Source organism: Alexandromys fortis, unplaced genomic scaffold, assembly GCF_014885135.2.
Source record: "Alexandromys fortis isolate MF-2015 unplaced genomic scaffold, M_Fortis_MF-2015_v1.1 scaffold_1, whole genome shotgun sequence".
Lineage (NCBI taxonomy): Eukaryota > Metazoa > Chordata > Mammalia > Rodentia > Cricetidae > Alexandromys > Alexandromys fortis.
The window spans coordinates 26,120,528-26,129,973 of record NW_026067927.1 but is presented as its reverse complement, the minus strand read 5'-3'; the positions used below and the strand labels follow the sequence as shown (position 1 = coordinate 26,129,973).

Genomic DNA, 9,446 nt, shown 5'->3' with positions numbered 1-9,446 from the left:
GAAGAAAGGCGGAAGTTATAGAAAAGGCTAGAACCAAGGTGCAGAGAAGGAATCACTGTGGAAGCAGGGTCCCTCAGGCGTCCTGGATCTAAAGCCCCGGAGGCTAGAAAATCACCTGCACTTCTGGGACTTCTGTGCATCTGCTGACTTCCTGTCAGCAGCGGGACTGCTGTGTGACTTCTCCAGGGAAGAGGTCAACAAACACGCATCCGGTCCAGGTGGGGCACTGGCAACAGACCAAAGGAAAGATTTCTACTCAAGTCCGGCTTGAAGTTCACTGGAGCTTCTTATGGGAGCAAGGGTGACGCGGCTAGCTGTGTTGTCAAGAAGCCCACTCTAGCATGGGAAAAGTGCAACCTTGGAATTCTCTGTACAACTTGCAGGCTGCTCCCCGAAGATCCCCTCTCCTGACCAATAGTTTGCTGCCTATGACCTGAGGAAAGGGCCTCATTATTTTCTGGTTTTTGAGCTTTCTGAGTCTCTGTGGACTCCCATCTCTCTCCAAGAGCGTATGTTTGGATCTGGAGAAAATAACTGTGCAAGATGACAAAGGGGATTTGGGCAGAGGGAGAAGCTGGGCTGAAGAATTGAGGAGGTCTGTGGGGTGAGGGTAGGTGGAGTGGGTAGAATCCAGGGACTGTACCCATGAATGCCTTCACGATGTCTGCCTCCTGGGAATAAGAAGATAAATGAGGTGCTCATGGGAGTGACTGGCAGGCCAGATGTGGCTATGACCTTAAGGGGTCAACGCAGCCTCTTGGCAACACGTCTCTGGAAGGACAACGGCCGGCCGGCAGAGTGGGGCCGAGTGGGAGGCTCCAACCTTCCTCCTTTCTTAGAACCCCATATGCGTGTTCAGCAACCATTTCGTAAGAGTCTTCTAGCAACCACGTATTTCATAAGGGCCGATGTTGAAATGGGGCTGGTTCCCTCTGGCCACTGGGCTCTTTAATGCCTCCGTTGTCCGTTTCGAGGATTGCTGGGTTACTAAGTGGCTCTAGGTGAGGTGTCACTGGGCAGCTTCAGATTCTGATTGCACAGCAGCTGGCACCTGCCTTTGTTCTGCCTTTTAGTTCCACTTGAGACCTTTACCCGCACGGTCTCATGGGTATTTAAGGAAACTGTTTCTCATACAATAGCATGCCTTTCCTCCTCCCCTAACTGGCTCCCAGATCCTCCCCACCTCCCTACCTACTCAACTTCGTTCTTTCTATCAAACAAACAAACGAAATCAAAACAAAGAAAAACAAAGAAAAAAAAAAAACCCAACAAGACAAACCCCCCCCATCCCCCCAAAAACCCCACCAATAACATGGGTTCTGTTATAGATTTTGTTTCGGTTTTCTTCTGTGTTGGCCTGGGCGTAGAGCCTGCCTGAGTGTGGTTGATAAACCCGGGGACACTGCACTGTAGCCAGTAGCTATCAGTTCCCAATAGCATCTTGGTTAGGGGGTGGGGCTTTGTGTCCACTTCCCCTTCTCAGGGCTGGGATTTTGTCTGGTTCAAACACATGCGTGTTTTGTGTGTCCTGCCTGTCACAGTTTCTGTGAGGTCCTGTGTTGATTCCCACCTATGGCAAGAAGCCGCTTCTCTGAGGATGGCTGAGTGATGCTCAGATCGACCTCATGGGTGCTCTTATACATTCAAGGTGACATTGACTGCAGGCCCAAACCAGCCCATAGATACAGTAAATGGTTTTAAGAAGCAAGAGGATGGCAAATGTCAGTGCCTACAGGCAGTACACAGCATGAGTCGGGGGGTGACCTCCTCTGGGGACCCTGGCTCCAGAGAAAACGAGCAACACACAGTGTATGTGTATGGAGGGGGAGGCTGGGATGGAGGGGGGGCAGGAGAAGAAGACAATAGAAGGTGGGACCTCCAGGTGTGCAGGGACACCTGTCTCCCTCCAACTCCTCACCCTTCTTCCCTAGCCCAGCTGTCCTCCTGCCCCAGAGGCTCAGACAGAACATGCCCACTCCTCAGGCTCTGGTTAAATATTCTGTCACATGGGAAAAGAAATTCTGCTGCAGGCAGGTGAGTCAGAGTTCACAGCTGTTAGACAGAGCCCTCTGTTCTGGTCTGCGTAGGAAACGCGTGCCAAACCAGAGCAAAGTCCTCTTGAAATCCCCTCTGGGGAGCAGCCTGGCAGTGGCTCTCAACCCGGAACTGGCCTCAGAGGAGCAGAGGTCTGTCTTGTTTGCAGGTCGGCAGCACAAACCACAGGGAACCACAGGGAGCTGGGAACCACAGGGAGGCTTGGAGGAACGCTTTTTGGGGCAAAGTACACCTGTGCTTTCCATGGGGGACTTGATCCCTGAGGTCTGGGGTTATCCAAAAGCTGAGGGCTGATGGGATTTCGCATTTCTGAGAACAGTAACTCCAAAGTTTATGTGTAGTGTTCCAACCACATTGTTCCAGGAATCTAGTGTGTACGCTGTTAGAAACCTGAGCTGTGAAGCCTGGCAATTTTTCCCCCTACTGTGCTACATTTTTGGATGATTTCAGATGAGTGAGTTCCCCCAAAGACAACCTTGAATGCTCTTGGAAATGATTGTGTGTGTGTGTGGGTGTGGGTGAGCACGTGTGCGCTCGCGCGGGTGTGCAATTTCCAAGGAATCCGCAGGTTGAGATAAATAGGGGTACCTATTTATCTCATAAATAAGACTCAAGGTTAGTCATTAGTGTTACCCAAGCCTCAGAAGGGCGGGGTGACCTTGCCTTAATCCCTTTACTCGCAGGGAATTCGGGTTGATAACAACACTAGAGCTGTTCTGAGCCTGGCAGCGGTCACTTCCGGACAGACAGCTCTGAACTCTTCCGTGGAAAAGCCAGATAAACAGAGCAGCGTGAACATTCGGCGGTGGCGTGACTTGAGCGGTGGCGAAATTGTTCCTTGAGGCTCTGCTGGAGTCCAGAGAACTCCTATGAGCTCCAGTGTCCGAGCACAAAGTGTTGCACGAGAATTCTAAACTTCTGAACCCACAGTCTCTCTTACCTGTGCGCCGCTGTCAGTGGACTTTCAACTTGATTTATATTGGTCTGCGTTCTGGGGGATAAAATTAACTATATAGATCTAGTCCATTTCTAAAGAGGAGAGGGGGCTTGGATGTAGTCCTCTAGTCGCGTAATTACCCCCACCTTCAGGGAAAACTGATGCCGGGATTCGAATGGAACATTTGCCTGTCTACACAGTTTCCCTCTGGTCCCCTTTGCTCCGGGCTCTCAGGAGGTGCTGACCTCATCAGTCCGCTAGAGCCATTCTTTGTCCTTGGCTAGCAAGGGGCAGGTTTTAAGAACCCAGGCGGCCTCCCTTTTTGTTTTGATGTGTTCTGTTTAATAACTGTTGTGTCTGACCTACTTGTTCTTCAGTTTTGCAATCTGTTGTCTCTTTTTCATATTTGTGCTTGTCACTTATTTTTGAGGCTACCTGGGGTATCAACTGCTGTTGACAGTGCTCAATACTGACTTAGAAAAATAGCAAGGTGCGTAACTCTCGTGGTTCTGAAGTCAGTGCTCATCTGAACGAGAAAGGCTTGCTCTAAGCAAGTTTCTGGATGATTCTGTCTTCCCTACTCTCTAGAAAAAGTTTCTCGTTTGGTCTTTTCTCCAGACAGCATGGCAAGCAAAAGCAGAGTCAGACAGACTTCGATCTACGTATGATTCCAAGCACTGATGGTTATTTTTCAGAGAAAAAGAATTCTGAGTGTGGTGGCTTTTTTTTTTTTTCTTCTTCTTCTGAATTTCTGGCCCCAGAGGCTGTGGCATCTCCCTGCCTCACTCAAACAGTGCTATTTCCCAACCTCAGCTACTGCTCTTTACCTGCCATTCAGGAACCACTTTAACTCAGATTCAGCTGCCTTCCTGATGTCACTTTTGAGGTCATGAGAAGATGGCACCTCCCACAACTGTGCCCCGTCACCGTTTCTTCAACGAAACAAGCCCTTTCCGTGGGTTGACTGCCCCAACCCCACTGATTGTGCCTCTGTCACTGGCTTGACAACTGCTCTGGAAAAAAATTACCGAGGACCTCACTGCCAATTTGGTGATCTGGGTTAGTGTTCCTTAACCTGGGAGCCCTGGATTTGAAAGGGAAAAAAAATATGATTGCTAATCTCTAACTGAAATTTAGCATTTCCTTTAGCCAAGGGCATGGTCCCAAGCCACAGCAGTGCTAACAGGACAGTGATTGCAAGTATCTTGACACATCGTTTTCTTTCAACACTCCTGAGAAGTCGTAGTGGCTCGGGAAGTGGCTGCTCAATCTTGTTTCTCAGTGCAATAAAGATGCACATATGTGCCTATAGGAAAATGTTTTAATCTTGCACCACAGTCATATTTTTTGCTGTAAGTAGCTTTAGTGATTATATTTTAGTTTATGTATTTGATATTCTTGTTTTGAGAAGGGTTCATGGCCTCCAGTAGACAGCCAAAGAGATCTGTGGGCTTTGTGGGGCTGGTGGTGGAGAAACTCACTGTAACTATCAGAGGCTTTGTGTTCTAGTTTTATGCTGTTGCTGGAATAAACTCCTTTGGCCAAAACCAGCTCAGGGAGTAAAGGGGTTATTTGGCTTACACTGCCAGACTGCAGTCCGTCACCGAGGGAAGTCAAGGCAGGAACTTGAAGCTGAAACTATGGAGGAATACTGCTTGCTGGCTCACTCTGTGCCGTGAGCTTTCTGGCTTGCTCCCTCGCTCATGTTTAGCCAGCTTTCTTATACAGCCCACGTCTTGCTCAAGGACTGACTCTACCCACAACGGGCTGGGCCTTCCTGTATCAATTAATCATCAAGATTTTATAGCCATGTCCAAGATTATAACCCTTAAAACCAGGGCCGTAGACCAACCTGATCTAAGCTTCTTTCAGATGACTCTAGCTGGTGTCAAATTGACAATTAAGGCTGACTGGTGTACCTGATTTCTCTAGACTACTTTTCTTAAGCGTGTTCTACCCAAAAAGTTGTTTTTACTTTGTTCCCACCATGTGACTTTTCCCCTAGTGTTTCCCATCATTCCTTGTTGACTCTTTTATCGATTCTTCCTTAGTTCATGCCTTGCATTTAAAGGTTTTTTTTTTCTTGATCCTATTCTTCCTCCCTCCTTCCCACACATATTTATTAGTCACTACTATGAAGTAACTGGAGTGCTTCAGAGGGGGAGAGACAAGTGCTAGGTTATTATAGTTCTGTTGCAATGCACATTTATGCACATTTATGGAGCATGGAAGGGAAATAGCTACCCTAGCTTCGAGAGCCTGTCATGGAGGCACCTCCAGTTAAGTCCTAGAAGGCCAAGTAGAGTTAGTTAGTTAGGCTTGGTGATGGGAACGAAGTTGTGATTAACCAAAACAAACAAACAAACAAACAGCAACATCAATAAGTAAAGCTGGTAGTAGTGGTGTGCACGCCTTTAATCCCAGCACTGGGGAGACAGAGGCAGGCGGTTCTCTGTGAGTTCAAGACCAACCTGGTCTACAGTGCGAGTTCCAGGACAGCCAGAGCAGTTACACTGAAAAGCCCTGTCTTGAAAAACATACAAACAACAACAAAAAAAGGTGTGGCTAACAAGAACTGTTAATGGTCAAGCTGAGATTGGACAGGCAAGGGTGGCTGGATGGTTGAGAGTTTTTTAAACCCTGCTGAGTAAGCACCCAAGGTTTTAAGAGAACTGCGTTTTAGAGAGGCAGCTCTGGTTCAGTGCAAAGATGGGTTGGGGGGAGGAGACCCCCCAGGTGAGACATGAGCTAGAGACAGACGCATGTTACCTTTTGGTTACTCCTGAGGGTACCACTGTGTCCACCCTGTGCTTTGCTTTCCACCTGGGACGTCCATCCACAGCATCCCAGCACCACCTTATTCTACTTTAATGATTTTTTAAAATGTTATTTGAGGTCCATTTGAGCTACTTTTTAGTGTATCCATTTCTTACCTCTTCTTTGACCTTGAGGACCAAGACTAGGTCATGCTTCTGTACCTAAAAGATTCTCTGAATCTTACACTTAGGTTGAGAGAAGTGTAAGAAACTCATGGAATTTGTCTATAGTCACAAAGGAAGGCATGCCCCCTCCCCTTAGCCTTAGAGTTGTAAAATATCTGGGAAGACCGCCTAATCACTATTTTAAAAATGAGGTGCTTTTGTTCTGCATGGGAGAAGCTGTCGCCATTATTCTGTGCCCCACCTTTCTGGGCCACTATCGGCCAGGATTGGGGTGCTGCCAGACTTCACAGACAATTCTAACAGGAACCTAGGGCTCCTTAACGGAGAATGTCTCCCATAATGGTACTAAAGAGAATAATCAAGAAAGGGGGGGGAGGGGCAAATCAACCAAGAAAAATCATAGATTGAAGTCTAGAATCTCAGGAGGCTCTATACTATATTTGTTTGTGGCCCACTGGATTGGCTGGTTCTGTAGTTTTGTATGTCAATGTGACACAAGCTAGAGCCATCAGAGAGGAAGGAGCCTCAGTTGAGGAAACGCCTCCATGAGATCCAGCTGTAAAGCATTTTCCCAATGAGTGATCAATGCGGAAGGCCCCAGCCCATGGTGGGTGGTGTTGTTCCTGGGCTGATGGTTCTGGGTTCTATGAAAATGCAGGCTGAGCAAGCTAGGGGCTAGCACTGTCCTCCATGGCTTCTGCCTCCAGGACCCTGTCCTGACTTCCTTTGGTGATGAACAGCAATGTGGACGGGCGTGTAAGGCAAATAAACCCTTTCCTCCCCAATTTGCTTTTGGTTATGGTGTTTCATCGCAGCAGTGGAAACCCTAACTAAGAAACTGATACCAGGAGTGGAGCATTGTTGCAACAGATCTGATAAAGGCTTGGGGAGGATTACGGAAGGACTTTGGAACTTTGGGCTAGAAGAGTCATTGAGTGTTGAGACCTCAGTGGAATGTTCCGTGAACGATAAGAATACGGAGAGACGTGCAGAGGATGGAGGCCTGCTTTGCAAAGTTTCAGAGGGAAGCTTAAAGACTGTCAGGTCCATTGTTATTTTGAAGTAAGAGTTAGTGGTTCTAGTTAGCTGGGGCTGAGGAATTAGCTGTGATTAACAAGATACCGGAACTACTAAAGAAAACTTTGCTCTGCTGGGATGCTTGATGCTGGCTGCTGAAGTTAAGAAATTAGCAGTGATTAGGAAGAGACCAGCAGCACTGAGGTGAAATCTGGGATTTGTTTCCTGAGAGCACAGAGAAGCTGTGTTCCAGAGGTGGCCAAGGTTGTACCTTGGGATGGCAAGTCAGACTTGGTAATATGTAAGCATCACCCAGGTGAGACTAGTGTTGAAGGCATGAAGGGGTCATGGAGAGCAGCTGAGCGCTGTGAGAGGCCAGGAGAGGCCACTGGTGAAGGTGCAGCCTCCATGACAGTTGAAGGCCCAGGACTGAAGAGGTCATGCAATGAAAATGGTGCTTGGCACCACAAAGAAAGCCTATGAGAGGCTGTTGGTGAAAGTGCAGCCCAGTTTACCGCAGAGAACCTCAGCATTCCGGAGATGTCAGTAACATGGGATGACCCCCAAGAACAGCAGCAGCGGTGGAGTGGGGCCAGTCGGAGTCTAGAAGACAGGCCATGTATGCTGCAGAGGGCGGAGCTGGAGGAGTGACCCAAGTTCTTCGCAGGAATTGAGAAGATCGTGAGAAAATTTCAGATAATTAAACGTTGAGTTATTTATACTGTTGGAGTCTGGCTTTGCTTGGATGAGACTGTGATGGTGCTCTGGCTCTTCCTTCTTAAAGAAGGTATTTAATTTTGATTTTTATAGGAGCCCACGGGTGAAAGACTTGAACTTTTAAAATAGATTGGATATTTTAAAGGAACTGAAATTTTAAAGGCTGAGTTTGTAAAGACTGCGGGACTTGTAAAATTATTTATGATTTTAATGTAAGATCTTGGGGATGAATAAGGAAGGAAGGGTTGTGGCTTAATAGTGATGCATTTGTGTGTGAAATTGATAAGGGGTCAGTTGTACTGCCTGGTTTTGTGTGTCAACTTGACACAAACTAGAGTTGTCTGAGAGCAAGGAAACTTAGTTCAGGAAATGCCTCCATGAGACCCAACCCAGTTGAGGCTTTTTCTCAATTAGATCAATAGGAGAGGGCCCAGCCCATGGTGGGTAGTGCCATTCCTGAGATGCTGGTCCTGAGTTCTGTAAGAAGGTGGACTGTGCAAGCCATGGAAAGCAAACCAGTAAGCAGCATCCTCCATGGCTTCTACATCAGCTCCTGCCTCCAAGATCCTGCCCTGTTTGAGTTCCTGTCCTGATTTCCTTTGGTGATGAACAGCATTGCTGAAGTGTAAGCCTAATAAGCCCTTTCCTCACAACTTTTTTTTGTCACGGTGTTTCATCACAGCAATAGAAACCCTAACTGAGACACCCACTCTCCTTGAGTTACCTGTTAGCCAGGGGTTGATAGAGGAACAGAATCAGCAGGATATATACTTCTAATCATAGGTGGGGCTCTGGTGGCTCATATGATCAGAGGTTCAGCCATGCTTTCCTGCAGTTTGGAGTCCTGGAGAAACTGGTGACTGATCAGTCTAAGGAGTCCCGGAGTACGGAGGGACCAGTGCTGTGTTCCAGTCAAGGCTGAGGCTGTAAAGTCACTGGTGCAAGGCTGAAGAATCCCGAGTCTGTTGTCAGGTCAGAAGCAGGAAATCCACACACTCCGGAAGAGCAGAATTTGCCCATGTATGTGCATTCGTTTCTGCCTTCCTCCGCCTTTGTTCTGCCCAAGTCCTACCTTTGAATTGTGCTGATTCTTGTTTGTTGATATACATCCATTTGTCTCCGGAGACATCCGCAGACACATCAGTTTTCTCTATTACTGTCAATCTAGCCAAGCTGCTAATCAAGATTAATCATAGGAGAAACAATAGCGGTCTCATAGCAGATATTTCACCATTAGCCCGCACAAAGCCCTTGAACACTTCCTCAGCCTTCCAAAGGTCTTGGGTTCTGGATGACACTGGCTAAACCAAATCAAACCAAAGAAGTCACAAGGGTGTGTGTGTGTGTGTGTGTGCATGTATATATGTATGTACAGGTGCATGCATCTCTGTGTATATAAATGTATGTGTGTGCGTGCATGTGTGCATGTGTGTATGTACATGTGTACATATATACATGAATGTATGTGTGCATGTGCATGCATGTGTATATGTGGTGAGTGTGTGCATGCAGGTGTGCATGAATATATGTATGTATGTATGTGTGTTTGTATGGGTGTAGTCCTTTCTCTGGGTGCTTTGTATGTTCCCTAGTTATTCACCATGACCAAGATAGAAAATGTGTTAAATGCTTCAACTTCATTGCCCCTTATGCAGGCACTAATCAGACACCAGAGAACACCAGGAATTGAAAAGAACATAAAGACTGCAAGTTAATCCTTGAAGTTGTATGGCTGCAGGTTAAGGGAGACAGCACACCAGCTGGCTAGTGGAGGTGCC

The 9,446-nt window shown here is 47.2% G+C and overlaps 1 long non-coding RNA gene across 1 annotated transcript in view; it reads right to left on the bottom strand.

The window, feature by feature from the left end:
• Window positions 1–8,515, bottom strand: part of LOC126502718 (uncharacterized) — a 30,045-nt gene extending 21,530 nt beyond the window's left edge. The window contains exon 1 of the long non-coding RNA XR_007592030.1: window positions 8,393–8,515. This is a non-coding gene — a long non-coding RNA (uncharacterized lncRNA). The remainder of the gene's footprint in view (window positions 1–8,392) is intronic.
• Window positions 8,516–9,446: the final 931 nt, after the last annotated feature.